Here is a 22,073-nt window from a genome sequence, read left to right on the forward strand (position 1 = left end):
CCCAAGAAATTTTTCACTGATTCAGAGCATAGCAACCATCATAGACAAAGTAAAGAATAATAATAAAATACAAAATATATGTGTGTCAAACTAAAAATAAATGAAGATCAAGTGTTTCTTTAGTATAAACTTTGGTACAAGAGATCTTCGATTATGAGGCAATTTTTTTTCCCTAATTCATGGACTGCTGTCCATGAATTTCCTTAAAGGGACAGGGATTAGACAGTCCATTCACACTGCACCTTACTGCAAGGCCATCTGGACCCCCTTTAAGGTTTACAAAGCTCTTTCAGACATTGGCCAGTGGAAGCTCCTCAATTCTCGGGCCGGTGGGGCGAACCCACCCTACAAATGCTGTTAATGAAGGTGTGGGAAACCCCACAGCAAAGAGCCTGCCCGGCCCTGAAGCCTGGTCCTTGGGGCTAGTCTTCTGACACCCTATCCAGTATTCTCTGCAGAAGGCCACACAGCCCTTTCCAAAGTCTACTAAGGAAAACTGGGAGGGGACATGAGCACCCAGAAGCAACTCCCTGGGTGCAGAGTTGCTGGAGCCCCGAGGCCCCCCCTCCCTTCTCAGTCCGCCTGCTAAGCTTCCTTGCGGCCCCAAGACTGTGTTTCTGTTGTCAGGCAGTCTTGTATTTGTGCTTAAAAAGTTTTCCCTGAAATCAGACTCCATCCTCAGCCAGTAAGTAACTCATCTCCCAGGCTTCAAGCATCATCTCCTTAGAGCCGTTGTTTGTATAAAACAAGCAAGATTTTCATTAACAAAAATGCACAACAGGGGTCTCACCAGGCCACATTGGGACCCGCGTGCAAAGACCCGAGGAGGCTCCTGGAAGGCGGTGAGGACCAACCTGCTAGCTCAACTCCCGCGGCAAGGGCTGGGTGATTCTGCTCTTTCACTTCTCCCCCTTAAGTTCCCTATCTGTGACATGGGAACGTCTCCCAGCTGCCCTGCCTCGCGCCCAGTGGGAATACTATGAAGGGGAAACGGCGCTTTCAGAAAGGTCGGTCGCCAAAATGCCAGGCACAGCATTATCTGAAAAGCGAAGCAAGAAAACAGGGCAGTGGGGAGGGAGAGCCTGCGCCCACAAAGCACGAATTAAACGCCCAGGGAAGCAAGCAGCTTCTCCGGGAAGGGGACCGTCGCCTTGACGAACGCTCGCGAGGGGCCACCTTAGCCGGGGCCGGGGCCTTTCCCCCCAGAAGCGGTGGGTGCCCTGGGCCGGGAGGCCCCGCGCCCGGCCCTGCCGGGGCTCCCCCAGGGCGGCCGTCGCTGCCCTCCGGGCCGGCCCCTCTGGCCCCTGCAGGCCGGGTCGGAGGTCGGCCGCGCTCGGCCAGGCCGGCCCGGCTCCGCGACGCGAGCCCTTCGCAAACACGCCCCCTCCGGTCGCCGCGGGCGGGCTAGCAGGGCCCGCGCCGCCCAGATGTGACCAGATCGGGGAAGGGCCGGGCCGGAGACGGCCGGGAGCCCGCGCGGGGGCTTCCCTACGGAGGCCACGCGCACCCCGGGACCCCGGATCCCGCCGCGCTACCTCCGGGACTGGGCAGCCGGGGCAGGGGCTCGGTCGCCGGCGCGCGAGGCCGGCTGGGCTCCGACGAGCCCCCTCCAGGAGGGGGGGCTCCGAGCTCTCGGGCCCCTCGCCACCTCCCGCGGACCCTGCAGGCAGGGCACACCCGGGCAGGTGCAAGGGATGCCAGTCCCGCCCCCACCCTCCGCGCTCTTCCCCACCACACACACACACACACACACACACACACGCACGCACGCACACACACCGCCCGGGCCCACCCGGCCGCTCACCTGGCCCAGGCGCAACAGCAGCAGCAGCGGCGGCAGCGCCCAGCGCAGCCCCGGCGAGCGCGGAGGCGGCCGCGCCTCCCGAGCCGCCCGCTTCATGCCCTGCGCGCCCTGGAACGTGCCCGGGACGCGCGAGTCGGGCCCCGCGGTGCGCCCGAGACCGGGCGCCCTCGTCGCCGCCTCCAGCCGCCGCCTCCTCCTCCTCCTCCTCCAGCCTGTCCGCCTAGTCCCCGCTCCGCCCGCCCCGGGCTTCCCCGGGGACATGGCAGCGGCGGCGGCAGCGGCGGCGGCCACACGGCGGAGCCTGGCGCGGCTGCCGCTGGGGGGACGCGTCCCTGGGCGCGCAGGGGCTTCGTGGGGCGGAGCAAGAGGCGCCCACCCCCAGCGCGCGGCGCCCTGATCCCGGCTCCGGCGGCTCCCGCTGCCTCCTCCGCGCGTCATGCGGCTCCGGCTGCAGGGAGCCGCGGCGAGCGCTCAGCCCCCTCCCTTCCCCCTCCCCCTCTGAATATTCATCGCTTCCTCCCGCCCGGCCGGCCAGGCGGCTGCAGAGCACCGCGGCCCCTCGCCGCCCTCCCGCTGCAGCCCCCGCCCCGCCCGGCCGGCCGGGTGGCGAAGAGGGGGCGGCGGCGCGCCCCGCGCGCGCCCTGGCGGCTCCCCTCCGGCGGGCAGAGGAAGCGCCCCCGCCGTGCCCGCCCTCTCCGCCCAGCCCTCCCACATTCCTGGGACTCGGGACCCGGGACCGGCTCCGCGGCTCTCACGCCGCGAGCCCGCACCCCTCGGTACAGGCGCCCCAGCCTTGGCCCCGCTCCGTGGCCCGGGGTTTGGGTCACCAGATGTTGACCGAGATCCCAGCCGAGGGCACAGCCAGGCCTGCATATAGACAACGACCCGGCGCAGGCCTGCTTGACCTGGCCCGTGGGTCCGCTTGAGGGTGGAGGAACCCCTAAATTGTGGGCGACGCGCTGCGTGTTGTGGTCTCCCCGCCCCCATTCACCGGCCAGGAAGGCAGAGAGCCGGCACTGGAACGGGTCCAGGGGTTAGGCCCCAGCTCTGGCATATGGTAAGCCTAGCTCTGCCAGTAGTACTAGCTGTGTGACCTCCGAAGAGGCGTTTCACCTCTCTGGGCCTTCCCACACCTCTGGGGAATGGAGAGAATACTGGTACCCGCCTGGAGAGACTTGACTGGCCATTACCTGACACAATGGGCAGAAAAGTCCTAAACACCCAGCCTGATGCATAATGGGCCTCAGTCAGCATTTGCTCTTCTGGCAGCTTTCATCACATCATCAAAGAAGACCGCGAGCTCAAAGGGGTTCAGGATAACTGTGCTGTTACTACTGTGCGCATGCACAGAGGAGAGAACTCAGGGTCTAGGAGGCTGAGCCTGCTGCCCTAGGAGAAGTAATGAGAGAAAGGGCCAAACCAAGGAGTGCCCGGGAGGGAGAGATGAATTCCAGCCAGGAGAAGTGACACCTGAGCTGGGCTTTGAAGGATGGGTTGAATTTCACCAGGCAGATAGTGGGGGGTAGGGTCTCAGGAAGTGGGAGCAACTTGGCAAAAAAAAGAGGAGGCAGATGCTTTAGGCTTGTTCTTTGGAGAAGCAGGGAATGGGGGGTTGGGGGGAGGGTTGGTATTCAGGGGAGATTTTGAATCAGGAGTTCGGGCTGGAGGGTGTGTGCAACAGGGTGCAAACCCCCAGGTGTCCGACATTGCCTCCAGGCACCTTCTGTGCCTCAGGTTTCCCACCTGCGAGATGGGAACACACCTCAACTTAAGAGGTCCAAGCAGCTCCTACCAGACCGTACATGCAGACAAGCATAGTGGGAATGGGGGCCCCACCTGCCAACCTAAACCCCTTGCCATCTTTTGCTTAAACACGATGTGATTATCATAATTCATGAGGAGTTCTGTTCCTCCCTGCCTCTTTCCCTTCTTGGGGCAGAGATGGGTAATTTGAAAGGCAATAGTGTCCATGAGGCCCAGAGGGAAGGAAAGCTTGACTTACTCCGGGTGCTGCCAGGTCTGGAGGCTGCCCCAGATACGGGCTCTACAGACCCTCAAGATCCAGCCAGGTCTCCACAGCTTCATGATTGGATCTGCAAACAGCACTTGAACTCCAGCGTGCACTTTGGTTTTCTCCAGGGTAAAATGTATGCCCGCGATGAAGTGCTGGTTAGCATGGGATTCCTTGATGCATGGTGATGAGAGGGAATCAACAGTCTTTTTCGGTCAAGGGAGTTAAGACCTGAATAATTGGGGCACCTGGGTGGCTCAGTCGGTTGAGTGTCTGACTTCCGCTCAGGTCATGATCTCACGATTGGTGGGTTCGAGCCCCATGTCGGGCTCTGTGCTGACAGCTAGCTCAGAGCCTGGAGCCTGTTTCAGATTCTATGTCTCCCTCTCTCTCTGACCCTCCCCTGCTCATGCTGTCTTTTTCTCTCTCTCTCTCAGAAATAAATGAAACAAAAAAAGACCTGAATAATAAACTACCTGTTCAGTCATTTACAGATCACACTGGATTGGTGACCCATATGAGAAATTAATGAATCCTCAGGACAGGAATTGGGCCTTTGTCACTCTCGCTGCCCTCCAGCACCTCACTGGGTGCCTTTCCCTTAGCAGGAACTCAGTATTTGTGCAGCGGTGTGGTGATATCAGTGCACCCAGGCTTACCATGATGGGAAAGTTCAGTTTTCCACATGGATACATTAAAGGAAGGATCATTCACTTTTCAAAAGGATTTGAGACTTGAGTCCGTTGTATAGGTCTCCTCTTCACATGTCAATTCCCCTAAAACTTCCCAGATGCCCCAGCCCTGAGTTGGGCGCACTTTCCCCTCCACGCTCTCGTAGCGACCTGTTCTAACCTTATGGCAACCACAGTGTTGTAATTGCCTGTTTGTCTGACCATCTTCCTCAATGGACCCTAAGTAAGCCCCTTGAAGACAGCACCTGCATCTCGTTTATCATTGCATCCCCTCAAATAATATTTATTTGGTTGAATTGAATGCATTCCTTTGAATAGCAAACTAAGGCATTAGATACATGCCTGTTCTCTCTCCCTTCCTTCCTCTCACATACACATGCGCGCACATGCACACACACACACACACACACACACACACACCAAATTCCATTTGCAAATAGGTTTTCAGGGATAAATCTACTGTGCAAAGTTCAAGGCACATTCTCTTTGAGAGTGTATAATGATAGTTGACCTTTTAATCATGTCTACCTTCAAACAAAAGCTAAAGTTTTACTGAATATGGGGCCAGGTGCATTGAGAACAAAAGAGCCAAAGCAATAGGTTAGAGCAGAGGATTCCTGGATGTGTTCCAAAACTGCCTGATAGGAATCACCTGGTGACCGGTTGCACTCTAGATTCCCATGCCTCTCCACAGACTGCCTGGGATGAGGCCTGGGAATCTGTTTTCAACCAATTCCCTGAGTAATTCTTGCTGTCAAGCAGGGTTGGAAAACATTATTTATCCTATGGCTGGCCTGCATTGTGTCCCTAATAATAATAAAGTCCACCGGTCAGGTCCTTAGGAGGTGCCAGGCACTGTTTACATCCATTATTTCTACTCTGTGCAAAAACCCTGCAGAATAGGTATCATTAGCAATGTTTGACAAGCCAGGAAACTGAGTCTCAGAGAGGTTCAGTTACTTACACAAGGTCACACAGCTTCCGAGTGGCAAAACCAGGATCCAAAACCAGATCTTTCTTACCACTATGCCAGGGTGCCCCTCCCCTTGATGCTTACAGATAAACTAATAGAAAGGGCTTTATGTAGAGGCTGTTACTGCTACTTTTATTATTACTCTCCTGGGCCTCAGTTTCCCCAATCTTAAATGGGAAGGGACAGAGGCCACAAGACTTTCTATTTCATCCACATAGAAAGGGGAATAGATAGAGCAACTATGTTTAATGACACATCCAGCATCCCACCAAGAGGCAAGCCTGTTGGGCACCAGCCTGGAACCGGGTCACTAGCCCCACAGGGAGTCCATTCAGCCTGGCAACCCTCAGTTTATTTTAAAAGCCACCGTGAGCAAACCATTCTCCAAAGCCCTCCTAAGCAGAATGGAATGTTTCTTGGGAGTCTGATTAGCTAATGTTGCAGGCATGGCTGCCCTGAGACCTTCCTGCCTCACAGACTTGAACTGAATCAGAATGGAAAGGAAGACTTTTAGAAAGTTCTTTTAAAAAAAAAAAAGTAGCACTTCATCTTTATAATAGTAACAGGATGTTTCCTGTGGACTAATAACTGGGCTGTGTGGTTAGAACTCCATGTTTGTCCACCAGACCTCAGTTCCTCCCTAAACAGTGCCTTAATCACCTGCGCATGCACCAAACCAGGAAGTGCCTTGGCAGTGCCTTTCTTGTTTCTGACTTCAAGCACTTACAACATTAAGTATTTTCCTAATTCTTTTCTCGTGTGTGTGTGTGTGTGTGTGTGTGTGTGTGTGTGTGTGTGTGTGGCGTTGAGATAGGAAGCAAAGTTTGACCTACAAAGAAACAGTTGCATGTGACAGATCTTCAGTTCAGGAAAAGAAAAGCGCGTTGTAGCACCTCGGGGTGCTGAAGTACAGAAACAGAGCCTTTCTCCCAGGGGTCCCCCATCCTTTCCCCAAGTTTAGGCACACTGGCTCCCGCACTCCCGACTGTTATGTCCTGAGTCAAGGTCTGCTGAGCCCAGAGACTTTATCTTCCGGCAGGACAGACCCAGGACCCAAAGTAGCCTGAGGTATGTGGAAACACAGAGAGTATGTGACAAGGAGACTCAGAGCCCAGCGGACAATGGCTTTTGTCCAGGGCTTGAGAATGACTTCTGCATGAATACCAGAAGTGGCAGGCAGGGGGCAGGAGGCAGTCAAGCCTGAAGCAGAAACATCCCCTCAAACAAAGAAAGGGTTGAGAGGTGTAAAGAAAGAAGAGAAGGGTGAGCAGGAGACCCAGAAGTCCTGGAGCTTCTTGGCAGCTGGTTCCTTCCAGTCTTGTTAAAAATAAATTAATTTCTTCCAGGATTAAAAAGAAAAGTTCTTTTTTTTTTTTAAGGTTGAAAAAAGAATTATTAATCACATTGTGCTGGATGTATAGAACCCCTGCAGTTAGGAGAAGAAATCAACTCGGAAGAGTTGTGTAGCAGAATCGTACTAGTAGGGGAAAAAATACTCTGCAATCTACAATAAGCAAATAAAACTCATATGACAATATAGTTACATTATGTATATAAATGATAAACACATGTGTACATACAAGTCATATTAGATATGTGTATGCATGAGCTTTGCTCACAGCAATAGAGTGTAGTGGGTATCAGTATGGACTCTGGAGTCAGCTGCCTGGGTTCAGATCCTGGTCCCACCATTTATTAGTTGTGGGACCCTGGACAAAGTACTTAAGTTCTCTGTGCCTCAGTATCTTATCTATTAATGAGGATGTTCTTGATGATAATATCTGCCTCCTAAGATTGTTATAAATATAAAAACAATTAATCATTGATAATACTGCCTGAAATAAAGTAAGAACCATGTAAGTGTTTATCATTATGAAAATAACCTTTTTGGCAGATCTGAGGCAGGGTGGTGTAATGGGAAGAATATGTGCTTTGGCTCAGATGGTCATAGGTTCAAATCCTATCTACTTGCTGTGCCTCTGGCCTCCATTTCCTCACATAAAGAATGGGATGATAATGCAGTGACCTTAAATAGTTGTTACGAAGATGAAACAAAAATGATATGTAAGAAGTGCCTGGCATGCATTCTGGGAGAAGACACGGGGTACCTCAGTACCCTGTGGTAGAGGCATTAGTAGTTGATGGAAAGAGGAGGAGATTGGGAATCAGGTCAGAGACAAGATTTCCAAGGTGCCTGTGTGGCTCAGTCAGTTGAGCGTCTGACTTTGGCTTAGGTCATGATCTCGCGGTTCATGGGTTCAAGCCCCGCATCGAGCTCTGTGCTGACAGCTAGCTCAGAGTCTGGAGCTTCTCTTCAGGTTCTGTGTCTCCCTCTCTCTCTGACCCTCCCCTGCTTGCACTCTCTCTCTGTCTCTCAAAAATAAATAAAATATTTTTAAAAAGAAAAAAGAAAAAAGATTTCATTAGGCAGGTGTCAGTGCACAGACAAATCACTCCTCTTAGACTTTTATTTCTTCTTTGGCAAAACGGGGATTAGGTTAGTGTATCAGTCAGGATAGGCTAGGTTATGCTGCAGTAACAAACACCTCTCTAAATCCCAATGACTGAAAACAACAAACACTTATGTCTTGTTCTTAATACATGTCCTCACAGGTCAGCTAAGGGCTGGGCTCGATGTCACCCTCACCCAAAGAGCCACCTGATGGAGCAGACATAAACTAAAACATTGCTCATTGCTGTGGCAAAGGGAAAGAGTTTTAGAGAGTCTTAAATGGGCAACTAAATACTCTGCCCTGGGAGTGATGCTAATCTTTCATTCTCATTGCCCAGAACTAGCCATCTGGACCCATCCAACTACAGGGGGACCAGGAAGCAGAATCCTACCGTGTGCCCAGAAAGCAGAGCCAGAAATGTCTGATGAAGACCACTCTTGACCAATACAAATACAGAGCCTCTAAAAATCTTGCTATTAAAAGTGTGGTCCAGGGGCACCTGGGTGGCTTAGTTGGTTAAGTGTCCGACTTTCGCTTAGGTCATGATCTCGCGGTTCGTGGGTTCGAGCCCCGCGTGGGGCTCTGTACTGACTGCCGGCTCAGAGCCTGGAGCCTGTTTCAGTCTGTGACTCCTTCTCTCTCTGACCCTCCCCTGCTCACGCTGTCTCTCTCTCTCTCTCTCTCTCTCCTAAAAACAAAAAAATAAATAAATAAAATAAATGAATAAATACATAAAAGTGTTGTCCAAGCACTGGGTGTTGTATGTAAATGATATTCTACTTCTGAAGCCATTATTACACTGTATGTTAACTAGCTTGGATTGAAATAAATTTAATTTTTTTTTTTAATTTTAAAAGATGTTTTAAAACGTGTGGTCCACTGACCAGCAGAAGGGACGTCCCCCAGGAGCTTATTAGAAATGCATAATTTCAGGCCCCACTCCAGCCCTACTGTGATGGTTAATTTTATGTGTCAATATGAGTGGGCCACAGGATGCCCAGATATCTGGTTGAACACTATTTCCAGGGATGTCTGTGAGGGTGCTTCCAGAACAGATTCCTATTTGAATTGGTGGGCTGAGTGAAGCAGATTGCCCTCCCCAGTGTGGGTGGACTTCATGCAATCTGGCAAGGGAGTGAGTGAATAGAACAAAAAGACCGAGGATGGTTGAATCCTCTCTCTACCTGACTGTTTGAACTGGAGCATTGATCTTCTCCTGACGTCGGAGTTCCTGGGTCTCTGGCCTTTAGACTCAGACTGGAATCTACACCACTGGCTTTCTCGGGTTTCCAGCTGGCATATGACAGACCATGAGGCTTCTCAGCCTCCATAATTGCATGAGCCAAAACTTTATCTTTATTCCGCATATGTACGTTTAAATATATTATATATATACTGTATACTTTTTGTATATAGTCTCTATGTATGTATGTGTGTGTGTGTGTGTGTGTGTATACACACATATTTCCTGTTAGTTCTGTTGCTCTAAAGAACCCTGACTAATACACCTACTGAAATAGAATCTGCATTTTAACAAGATTCCCAGTAGATTCCTCTACACATTGAAGTTCGAGAAGCAGCAGTGTAGTCTGTTGGGTGGCAGGACAGTATGCTCTTTAAAAGCCTGGCTCTCAGCCTTTATCTATGGATTTGGCTAACACATTTACATGTTTGTATCTGCCCCCCTTCCCCCCGCCAGAGACCCAGAATCAGAGTTCTGTTTCCAATGAGAATGAAAGCCCAGGACTCTGTACCAAGAGGCGCACAGGTGACCGAAATGCAGTTAGCGTCCCCCAACCAGGCTTTGAAAAAATATTCCCAAGTTTGGTCTGAGTCTGTGGGATCTTTTTTTCTTGCTCCTGAAGCAAAATTAATTTAATATGTTTTTATTTTTTTAATGTTTATATTTATTTTTGAGAAAGAGAGAGACAGAGCGTGAGCAGGGGAGGGGCAGAGAGAGAGGGAGACACAGAATCGGAAGCAGGCTCCAGGCTCTGAGCTGTCAGCACAGAGCCTGACGTGGACCTCAAATCCACGAACCGTGAGATCATGACTAGAGCCAAAGTCAGATGCATAACCGACTGAGCCACCCAGGCGCTGCACAAAATGAATTTTAAAAGGCCTAGACTACCTCATATAAGCAGAATACCTTAGAGTTTTCTACTTACTTGGAAACTAGAATCCAAGATAGAAAGAAGGTAAAAACGTAAATAGTATCTACTGCTGTTATTGGCTGCTGACTGGGGATTAGGCTCGGTGCAAGCTACTTTACACACTTTATCTCATTTAATCCTTACCGCAACCCTAGACCAGGGGCACTGTGATGATCCCCATTTTCTGGTTTAGGAAACTAAAGCAGGTACAGTTTAAAGTAACTAGCTCAAAGACATACAGGAAGAGAACTAGGCGGCACATGCCTGTTCGAAGCCACAGCTTGTGTTGACTGCTGCATGATGGCCTCCCCAGGCAGGCATCCCTGGCCGACAGACGTCCCTCTTCTTTCCCCACCTTGAGAAGTTCCTGCATGACCCTTTTTTAAAAAAATTATTTTGTTTAGGGGCGCCTGGGTGGCTTAGTCGGTTAAGCGTCCGACTTTCGCTTAGGTCACGATCTCGCGGTTCGTGGGTTTGAGCCCCGTGTCGGGCTCTGTGCTGACTGCCAGCTCAGAGCCTGGAGCCTGTTTCAGAGTCTGTGACTCCCTCTCTCTCTGACCCTCCCCTGCTCACTCTGTCTCTCTCTCTCTCTCTCTCTCCCCTAGAAATAAATTTTAAAAAACATTAAAAAAAAATTTTTTTTAATTATTTTGTTTAATATTTATTTATTTTTGAGAGAGAGGGACAGAGTGTGAGCAGAAAAAGGGCAGAGAGAGAGGGAGACACAGAATCTGAAGCAGTCTCCAGGCTCTGAGCTGTCAGCACAGAGCCCGACGCAGGGCTCGAACCCACAAACCATGAGATCATGACCTGCATGGAAGTCAGATGTTTAACCAGCTGAGCCACTCAGGCGCCCCTCCCACAGGGCCCTTGAACCTTCAGCCTCTTGCAGCATAATATAGACACCCCTGAATTCCCTGCATGTACATAGTAAGTGAACAATTTCAGGACAAGGACATATAGACAAATTCTTCAACTCCCTGCTCCCCACAGAGTCTCATTCATCTGCTGTCATCTTCCTCCATCTTTGACATTTTTTTCTTTCATAGTTTATTATCAAGTTGGTTTCCATTATCTTTGACATTTTCATCATTTTTTCAGAGCCTTGCATCCATTCTGTTGAAATATGTTGCTTATGCTCTCAGGGTTTATCCTCCTGAGAGTCAGAGAATTGTAAAACAAAATGCACACAAAGAACCTTGGCAGCCATCCAGTCCAACCTGCTCAATTTATGGATGGAGAAACCGAGGCCCAGAGAGGCTAAGTGACTTGCTAATAGTAAGTAACACAGTTGCTCCAGATATCCACGGGGCTTTAGCAAAGAGGCTTCCATCCTGCAATCTTTCTTGACGCTGTCGCCTCTCCTCTGTGTGCCTGGCAGGGAAGAAAATAAGATCTCCCTCATTCTGGGCCTCCACACTTTACAAATGACCTCCATTAAATTGACATCTAAGAAATGTCAATGTGCTTGATTTAGACAAGCCTTGAAGTTGGTAACCACCAAAGACATAAAGAACACGAAGCATTTTTGCCTCGAGCCTCCGGACCCTGGGAAAGTAAGCTGGGTTGGGCCTGGGCCTGGGGCTCACTTGGCCATTGTCCTAAGCAGGAGACCCAGCAGAGAGGAGGAGTTTGTAGACCAGCTGTGACCCCAGCTTTGGTAAGGCTATAGCAGGTGTCCTCAAAGGCTTGGCTTTTCTGGAAAAGCTAGATTTTCCTCACTCTGGTCCTTTCTGACACAGGGACAACCTAGAGACTCATCATGCCTGCGTCAAGACCCCCCCTGAGGTGGAAGCATAACCCCAAATAAGGCAGAGCAGACAAGGGATCCTGCCTGACTCCCTAACCCAACCCGGCATTTGCTCCCTGGAAGGACCCCTGGCTCACAGCCTGTAGGCCCTCAGCACCAACCCAACACAGGGGCGTTGCCTGCACACCTGGACCCTATGCAGGAATTAGCCAACTCAACCTCCCACTCTCCGAATGTGAAGGGAGTTTAGAGGTCACGCACTCAACCCGGTTTTCCTGATAGATAAATGACATATAAGTGAAGGCCGAGAGAAGGACACCACTGTCTAAAGCCACAGAGAAGTTTATATAGGAAAAGTCAGAATGGGGACTGCGGATGAGAGGTGGAATATATACAGGCATTCACACATGTGCGCACACACAATGCTATGCCATTTTATTTATTTTATTTTACTTTTTTTACATTTATTTATTTTTGAGAGACAGAGTGTGAACGAGGGAGGGGCAGAGAGAGAGGGAGACACAAAATCTGAAGCAAGCCCCAGACTCTGAGCAAGCGGTCAGCGCAGAGCCTGACACGGGGCTTGAACCCACAAACCGTGAGATCATGACCTGAGCCAAAGTTGGACGCTTAACCGACTGAGCCACCCAGGTGCCCCTGCTATGCCATTGTAAAGTTTACAAAGTTGATTTTCCTATACAGTCAGTGATGATACTCACTATATTTGAACCCGTCAGGCACAGGCTCTGATGAGGCAGAACAGACCCTAGCCTACAGCCCTACAAACATTAAGACATTTGGTTCTCTCAACAGCCCTGAGATATGGGCTCCAAAAGATTGACATTTAGTTCCATTCGCCATGTTATGTACAATTTGTGTCTGCTGGTTTGCAAGTTACAGGGATAGTTTAAGCAAAAGGAGGGGCTTTATTATGAGAACACTGGGGTGTCTCACACACCCCAAGGCAGGAACACAGTCAGGGCCCCAAGAACTGGTAACCCACCAACGGCCCAGGCCATTTGCCTCCGCACATCTGCCTCTTGCTCCTCTCCTGCGAGCCACCCTTCTCGGTGTCTCTGTGCACTTAGTTTTGGTTTTTCTCACCTCTGTTTCAAGTCACTAGACTGAGTCCTAGATCTTTTCAAATCCCGATTTCCAGAAGAAATCTGATTGGCCCGCTGTCTTGGGGGGCAGAGGCAGATGCACAGACTAGGGTGGCAGTGAGCTAGGCCGATTCCCCAAAGGCTGATTACTTCGGTCACAAGACCCTGGGGTTGGCCTCTCAGAGCAGAATGCCTTTTCCATAGGATCACTGGTCCCTCTGTTTCCAGGGCCATATCCAAACACTTGGCTGCTCGCTTTGCACTAATCCTTGAGAGCCAAGGGACATCCCTGCCACCCTGGAAGGATTTAGGCCAAGGGCTAAGATTCAGTTCCAGCTATGAGTAGGTCTTCTGCACACAGATCAAGGGAGCGCCTCCTGATTGGTTCCTGAGAGTGTGGAAAAAATTAGACAAAGAAGCAAAGGAAGGATAAAACCTGCCTTCAGCCGTGGAGCCCCAGACTGATGCCTGCGTCTCATCCTCTGGTGGTCTGCACCCTCTATTAGGGGGCCGAAGAGTGGTGGCTGACCCTGGGGGGGAGCACTGCATGGAGTCATGACAAGTAGAGGGAACATCTACAAGGAACCTCAAAATTAGAAGCCTGCTCAGAGGCAGGCAGAAAGCTAGAGTCATTTAACCAGAGAAGGGCAGCACAAAAGGCCAGAGCTGATACTGAAGTGGATGTGGCCAAGAAAAGAACCCAAAGGAGGAAGAGAGCAGGGAACAGAAGCCAGACACACTGATAGACACCTCCCTGCAGAGGTGACTCTCAAGGACAGTGGTGGGATGAGGTGCAGGACACTCCCCCATCGCGGGTGGGAATGGAAACCTACTTAGTCTCTCAGTTTGACAATATGTATTACAAGTCTTTAATGATAATAATAATAATAACAACAATAATAAAAGCATCTTTACCCCAGAAAATCGCTGTTGCTATTTCTCCACTGAATAGAAAAGAGCCTGGCACACAGAAGGGACTCAATAAAAATTTGCTGAATAAACAGCAGGATGAAGTTGGTCCGAGGGTTGTGGGTTATCGTGGAGCTGATTAACAGCAGGATGAATGACATGTGCACAAAAAGAGATATATACAAGGATGTCCAGTGCAGCAGCAAATTAGAAACAACCTAAATGCCCACCATTTGGGAACTAGTTAAATACAGTATATCCTTAGAAGACAATACTTTATAGATATTAAAAATGATGGCATAGGGCACGTGGGTGGCTCAGTCGGTTAAGCATCCAACTCTTGATATAGGCTCAGGTCATGATCTTGCAGTCCTGAGATTGAGCCCTGTGTCAGACTCTGCACTGAGTGTGTAGCCTGCTTGGGATTCTCTCTCTTCTTCTGCCCCTCCCCTGCTCGTGCACCCACATGGGCATTCACTCTCTCTCTCAAAATAAGTAAATAAAACCTTTTTAAAAAATTTTAATAAAGTAATTAAAATAAAATGATGGCATAAATGTATACTTATTGCTTTGGAAGAATATTTTCAATATTTTGTTGGAGGAAGAAAGCAAGACAAAACCAACTTCATTTTATAGAGAGAAAAACATTTTAATATATGCACAGAGATAAGTTAATCACGCACCAAAATGATAACAATGGGAAATGAGATCTCAGATCATTCTGATTCTTTTCTTTCAGTTTATCTCCACTTTCTTTTTTTAATGTTTATTCATTTATTTTGAGAGAAAGAGAGAGTGTGGGGGTTGGGGCATGCTCAAGAGAGACAGGAAAGGGGAGGGACAGAGAGACAGAGACAGAGACAGAAAATCCCAAGGAGGCTCTGCGCCGTCAGCTCAGCCCAATGCAGGACTCTAACTCACAAACTGCGAGATCATGACCTGAGCCAAAATCAAGAGCCAGACGTGTAAGCAACTGAGCCACCCAGGCGCCCCTATTTCCACTTTCTAATGGTTCTACAATGCCCATGTGTTACTTGTGTAATTAAAAATGATATGAGAAAATAAATTAATACATGAAAATATTTCTCATCAAAATAAGAGTGAAGTGGGGCCAGGAAGGGGAATACAAGGTCAACCAACAGATGGGTTCAGAGCATCAGTTATGTGCAGTGCCAAGCACTTTAGCAACTACCAAGAAGTGCAAGGCAAGGTCCTGTCCTCCAGGAGTCAAAAGAGTGATGGCAGTAAGAGGGCGGGAGTTGGCTGCAGGCTCAAGCTAAGACTCATGGGCATGTGGGCCACCAGCAGCCATCTGCTTCCTGCCTGTACCAGGGACAGAACAAGACAAGGCCAGTGAGGGCTATGGATGTGGGAAACTGAAGAGCCAGAGATGCAACCAGAACCAGAGAGAACCAAAACAAAGTCTGGCCAAGAACATCAGTGAAAATTGAGCTTAGCAGAAAAAAAAAAAAAATTTAAAAACCCAGCTATGTACTACAGACTATGCAAGATGCCAGGTTTACAGGTGCTAGAACGAATCAAAACTAGCAAGGTCCCTGTTTTCATGGAGTCACAGTCAAGGGGGAAAAGGAATAAAGAAATTGTTCAATCGAGGGGCGCCTGAGTGGCTCAGTCGGGTAAGCATCCAACTTTGGCTCAGGTCATGATCTCATGGTCCATGAGTATGAGCCCTGCGTCAGGCTCTGCGCTGACAGCTCAGAGCCTGGAACCTGCTTCAGATTCTGTGTCTCCCTCTCTCTCTGCCCCTCTCCCACTCATGCTCTGTTTCTGTCTCAAAAATAAATAAACATAAAGAAACTTTTTAAAAAAGAAATTGATCAATCAATGAATATAACAACAAAAATACTAGTAGAGTGAGGGACAATGACTACACCTATGGTGAACACTGAGTAATGAATAGAATTGTGGAATCACTACGTTGTACTCCTGAAACTGATATAACATTGTATATCAACTACACATCAATAAGAAATAAAAGAAAAGAGAAAAATACTAGTGATAAGCACTCTTCATTTTTAAGCCTCATCCAAATATCCCCACTGTCTTACTTCAAATAGTGAATGTCATGGCGAAAAAAATAATATAACGAACATTCTCGTATCTATTACCAACATCTAACAGTTCTTAATATTTTGCCAAGTTTGCTTCATCTATTTTTCTGTTGCTGTTTTTGTTGTTAATGTGTTTTAAAGTACACACATCAGAGATTTTATCCCTACATACTTTAGGACACATGTCCAAAACATAAAGACAATTTCTTATGTAGCCTCAATGCCATTATCATACACAAAAAAATTAACAGTAATTCCTTGGAGCAACTGGGTGGCTCAGTTGGTTAAGTGTACGACTTCAGCTCAGGTAATGATCACATAGTTCGTGAGTTTGATTCCTCCATCGGGCTCCTGCTTCTGATCCTCTGTTTCCTTCTCTTTCTGCCCTTCCCACAAGTATTCTCTCTCTCTCAAAAATAAACATTAAAAAAAAAAGGACAGTGATTTCCTAATATAACCAAATACTCTATCCATACTCAAATATATGCACTTTTTACCACATACTTTTTAAAGATTTTATTTTTAAATAATCTCTGCACCCAACATGGGTTTCAAACCCACAATCCTGGAACAAGTCACACACTCCACCAGGACCCCAGCCAGGAGTCCCCCAAATATTTTTTAATGCTGATTTTTCAAACTTGGATTCAATCTGATTCTACACATTGTGTTTGGTTGTTTTTCCTTTTTTTATGTTTATTTCTGAGGGAGGGAGAGAGAGAGAGAGAGAGAGAGAGGGGACGCAGGGTTGGGGCAGAGAAAGGGGGATCCAAAGCAGACTCTGTGCTGACAGCAGCGAGCCCAACATGAAGCACAAACCCACAAACCGCGAGATCATGACCTGAGCCAAAACTGGATGCTCAGCTGACTAAACCACTCAGGCGCCCCTGGTTGTTTTTACTTTAAGCCTCTTTGTAATATCAATATCAACATCTCATCTACATTTTTAACGGGGGAGGGGGCAAGATGGCGGAGAAGTAAGGAGCTCCGTACTTGCACCCGCACCCATATATCACACGGAAAAGATCTGAAGCCATTGGAAACCTTACGAAACCTGAGAGATTGGGAGAAAAAGGATGCAGAATCCACTGAGAAAGCCCTCTAACGGCTACCTCAAGAAACAAGCCAGAGTACACAAGGTTGAGAATCCCAAATATCACTACGAATAGGAAAATAAAATAACCAAGGTCCCAACAAGAGAGACCAAGAGATACCATTTCAAAAACACTTTCTGAAAGGATAGGCCCTGGAAAGGCAAAGAGTCTTCTTGGATATAGCAGCGCTCATAGATACAGAGAGCATTAACAGGCCTTTAAAACCAACAAGAGCCGGAAAGCTAACTAAAATGAAGAAACGAAAGAGCTCTCCTCCAAAGAAACTCCAAGAAGAAATGACAGCTAATGAACTGCTCAAAACAGATATCAGCAGCATAACTGAACAAGATTTTAGAATAATAATGGTAAAATTAATAGCTGGGCTTGAAAAAAACATAGGGGACATCAAAGAAACTATGGCTACAGACAGAATGGAAAATAAAAATAGGCATGAAGAATTAAAAAATGCGATAAATGAGATACATAATAAATTAGAGGCCTCCAATGCACGGAATGAAGAGGCAGAAAGGAGAATAAGTGATTTAGAAGACACCATGATAGAAAAACAAGAAGCTGACAAAAAAAGAGACAAACTGATTCAGGAACAGGAAAGAAGAATTCGAGAGCTCAGCGATACGGTCAAATGCAACAATATCCGTATCATAGGAATCCCAGAAGAGGAAGAGAGAGGGAAAGGTGCTGAAGGAGTCCTGGAACAAATTATAGCAGAGAACTTCCCCGACCTGGGGAAGGAAGTAAATGTGGAAATACAAGAGGCTCAGAGGACTCCCCTCAGACGTAACTTGAATCGATCTTCTGCACGACATATCACAGTAAAAATGGCAAAATACAAGGACAAAGAGAAAATTTTGAAAGCAGCTAGGGAGAAAAGGGCCCTAACATACAAAGGGAAACCCATCAGAGTGGTGACAGACCTATCGACTGAAACGTGGCAGGCCAGAAAGGAATGGCAGGAGATCTTCAAGGTGATGAACAGTAAAAATATGCAGCCAAGAATCCTCTATCCAGCAAGCCTGTCATTCAAAATAGAAGGAGAGATAAAAACCTTTCCAAATAAACAGAAATTGAAAGAATTTGTCACCACTAAGCCAGCCCTACAAGAAATCCTGAGGGGGACGCTCTGAAGGAAAGGTTGCAAGGAACAAAGATACCAGAGACACCACCACAAACATGAACCCATCTACATGTTTACCTATAGATATAACTTCATTGTCAAAATGACTGCTCCCAAATGTCATGTACCCAGAAGAGTACATTGTAGCCAGACCCAGCCAAAAGAAACCCAGGGTGCTGGTGGTTAGCAAATACTATATGCAGCCTGTTCCCCTCTAATCCACTGGAAAGAGGGAACAGACTATGGGTGAAATCTCCAGCCTTGGAAAAAAACAAAGGATACCCTATAAGAGAATCAGCTTCATATGAAAAGGACTAGGATGTCTCTCTCTCCTCTTACCTTTTTGTATAATTCAAAGAGGTAAGTGAGTGTGATGGGAAGAGCATAGGTAGATGACATCCTATGACTACAGAGCAATGAGGCCCTTGGACACGTTGTTTCACATCTTTGAGCCTCATTTCTTGGCCTATAAAATAAATAGTGCCCACTTGTAGGGCTGCTGAGAAGTTGGAAAGAATTAACGTATAGCATGCCCATCATTGTGCTTTGATTCCCTATAAAGCTGGGAGCAGAAATTGGTACCTCACTACTAAACTCGACTCCTCTTCTTCCTGGAGACAAGGTGAGAGGACATTTCCCAGCCTCCTTTGCAGTTAGATGTGGCCGTGTGATCAAGCTCTAGGGGTGGAATGTGAGGAAGAGTGTGCTTTGCAAGCCACCTCCGTGCTTAGTGCATAAAACCTTCTTTGTTAATGGGCCCAGAGCAATCCTTGACACAAGCTGTTGAAAATGGCAAAATCTTGGGGCACCTGGGTGGCTCAGTTGGTTAAGCATCTGACTTCGGCTCAGGTCATGATTTCACAGTTCGTGGGTTTGAGCCCGGCATCAGGCTCTGTGCTGACAGCCAGCTCAGAGCCTGGAGCTGCTTCAGATTCTGTGTCCCCCTCTCTCTCTGCCCTTCCCCCACTTGCGCTCTGTTTCTCTCTCTCAAAAATAAAAATAAACATAATAAAAAAAAAAAGAAAGAAAAGATGAGTCAGTGGTTTAGGTATTCATTCCTGAAGTTTTCTAGGAAAAGGGATTCTAAATCCCAATGTGAGAGGTGCCAGGGTGGCTCAGTCATTCAAGCATCTGACTCAGCTCAGGTCAAGATCTCGTGGTTCATGGGTTCGAGCCCCACGTCGGGCTCTGTGCTGACAGCTCAGAGCCTGGAGCCTGTTTCAGATTCTATATCTCCCTCTCTCTCTGCCCCTCCCTTGCTTGCTGTCTCTCTCTCTCTCTCTCAAAAATGAATAAACATTTAAATAAATAAATAAAAACAAATCCCAATGTGACACCTCATTTTAATGTACCAAATCCCACCCAATAGTGAGGCTCTCTCATTGCCAATCTGGACTTCATCTGTTTTATTTAAGGTCATTTGCTCTTTGAGAAGCCTGGGAGGAGAAGGACACTCACTGGTCAGCTTCTTTCTTTTATCTTTCATGACCATTTTAGAATCTGGCACAAAGTAAGTGCTCAATAAACATGTTATATAGAGAATATCTCGGCAGTTACTAGAGGGCGGGAGGTATGCAGGGTGGGCAAAATGGGTGAAGGGGGTCAAAAGGTACAAACTTCCAGTTATGGAATAAATGAGTCACTGGATGTAATGCAAGCGTGGTGACTACCGTTAACAATACCATGCTGTATATTTGCAGTTGCTAAGAGAGAAGATCTTAACAGGTTTCATCATAAGAAAAAAAGATTTATAACTACACATGATAATGGGTGTTAATGGAACTTCTTGCGGCGATCATTGCACAATATGTACAAATATCATATCATTACGTTGTGCCCTGAAATCAACATGTATGTCAATTATATCCCAATAATAAGACAAAGAAAGGCAAAAAGCATGTGTTGTATGAATGAACAAATGTGAGATGGGTGCCTGAGGTCCCTCCGGAATCAGACAGACTCCATGCCACCCGACCCCTGCTCACCCAGCTTGCCTCTCTTTGACTCCCATTTCTTAATCCCGGTGTTTCTCAAACAGGGGTGTTGCGAGGGCATTCTGCGGACATTGTGGAGCTAAGGCGGCCTTGGTATGTGGTGACACCCTGGGTTTCCTCATTCTTCATCCCCTTGGGCCAGTTTATGACCAAGAGGGTAGAGATGGGGAAAGGCGGAGGTGGGGAGTAGAGGTGAGGGTGGGGTTATGGGTGGGGTGCTGAGGTTGAGGGTAGGCAGGTGGATGACATGCCTGGAACCCTCATTCATGTCATAATAGTTGGTCAAGGTCACAGGTGTTACAGGCAGAGGAAGACTGGGAGTCTTGCCAGACGTTCACTGTTGAGATAGGAGACCTTGGCCTTTGCGTACAGGTGATAGAAGCCCATCTCAAAAACAGGCATAAGGCAGGGGGTCTGGGTGGCTGAGTCTGTTAAGCATCCGACTTGTGATCTCAGCTCAGGTCTCGATCTATGGGTTCAATCCCTGCATTGGGCTCCAGGCCGGGTGTGAAGCCTACTTAAATAAAAAATCAAGGAAGCATAAGGAAAAAAGAAAAGTGTGTATTATTGTTCACATAACCTGGAATTCAGGAATGGTGCCAGTTTTGGGTAGGAATCTAAACATTCAAATAAGGCCTCGACTTTTCTCCATCTCCCTGCCCTACTGCTTTTCTCTCTGTGTGTGATTATATTCTCTCCTCAGAAGGCAGGCTTTCTTCAAATGATGGCTGCTGACAACCGTCTATTGACGTCCTTCCAGCAGCAGCAAGCTTTAGCTGGCATGACTGTGGTTAACTGGGGGGCAGGGAAGGGGTTTTCGGGGGGAGGAAACGGGAACTGTTCCCTTTGGTCAAAAATCAAAAGCTTTCTCAGAAGCCCTAGAGCAGACTTCCCCTCAGGTCTTATTGGCAAAAACTGGGTCACATGCATACCCCTAGCTGCAAAGGAGGCTGGGAAGCAGGGAAACAGGGTTGTTGTTAGCTTAGACATATCAGGACCCATTGCCTGGGGCTGGCCATGTGGTGACATCACCCAGAACAAAATCGGGGTTTCTTTTTATTTTGAGGTTTATTTATTTTTAAGAGGGGGGAAGGGGCAGAGAGAGAGGGAGACACAGAATCTGAAGGCAGGCTCTAGGTTCCAAGCTGTCAGCACAGAGCCCGACGTGGGGCTCAAACTCACAAACCGTGAGATCACGACCTGAGCTGAAGTCAGACGCTTAACCGACTGAGCCACCCAAGCTCCCCCAAATCAGGGCTTCTTAAGCCGGAGAAGAGGGAGGCTAGATTGGGTGGGTAACCAATGGTGCCTAGCACACGAAGGTGTTAGGAGGTCAACTCACTGGATCACAGAGCGAGAACAGGGAGGAGAGATTTTGCAGACGACGTGGAAATGCCAGCTGAACAGAAACGGCTAATGTGAACGTTACACTTGGGGATCAAAGAGGTGAAAGCCAGGAAGAGTTCAATCAGGAGAGGTGGGAGTGGCCCCAACAGAGAGGACCAGCCGGCTGCGTGCAGCCCCTGTCGGGTCGCTTCCTGGAACGTACAACTCTTTCCCTATGGACATTCTGCAGTTAGAGGGCAGCCAATGCAGAGGATTCTTGGTGGGCTCGGAGCAAGTGAGAGTCCCCTCACCTCACACAGGAGTTCTTCCGCCTGGCTCTCTTCCATCCCCACAATGCATGTGCCAAGGTGACCCTGAACCAAAGCAACAAAGCTATAGCCTTGGGGCACCAAGGGGAGAAGACAGGCTAAGTCCTTAGTGGTTTTCAACCACCATGAACCCAAGTTCAATTTCTGAGTCTGGTCCCAGCACCCTGTCTCATCTGAGAGCTTCCTTTGTCCGGGTGTTGCTCCTCCAGACTCTGCTCCAGCCTCTCAAGGCTCCCCAAATCCACCTTGCCCCTTCCTGACTCCAGAATTTTGTG

General features: G+C 48.2%; 1 long non-coding RNA gene across 1 annotated transcript; it reads right to left on the reverse strand.

The window, feature by feature from the left end:
- Nucleotides 1–11,295: 11,295 nt before the first annotated feature.
- LOC120228503 lies at nt 11,296–20,334 on the reverse strand. Its single transcript, XR_005527514.1, has 2 exons — nt 20,135–20,334; nt 11,296–11,460 (listed from the first exon to the last, which is right to left on the reverse strand). It is a non-coding gene; the product is annotated as an uncharacterized LOC120228503 (long non-coding RNA).
- Between the last annotated feature and the right edge of the window lie 1,739 nt (nt 20,335–22,073).

The sequence above is a fragment of the Hyaena hyaena genome, unplaced genomic scaffold (genome assembly GCF_003009895.1).
Source record: "Hyaena hyaena isolate Hyena2069 unplaced genomic scaffold, ASM300989v1 scaffold_23, whole genome shotgun sequence".
NCBI classification, from domain to species: Eukaryota; Metazoa; Chordata; class Mammalia; order Carnivora; family Hyaenidae; genus Hyaena; species Hyaena hyaena.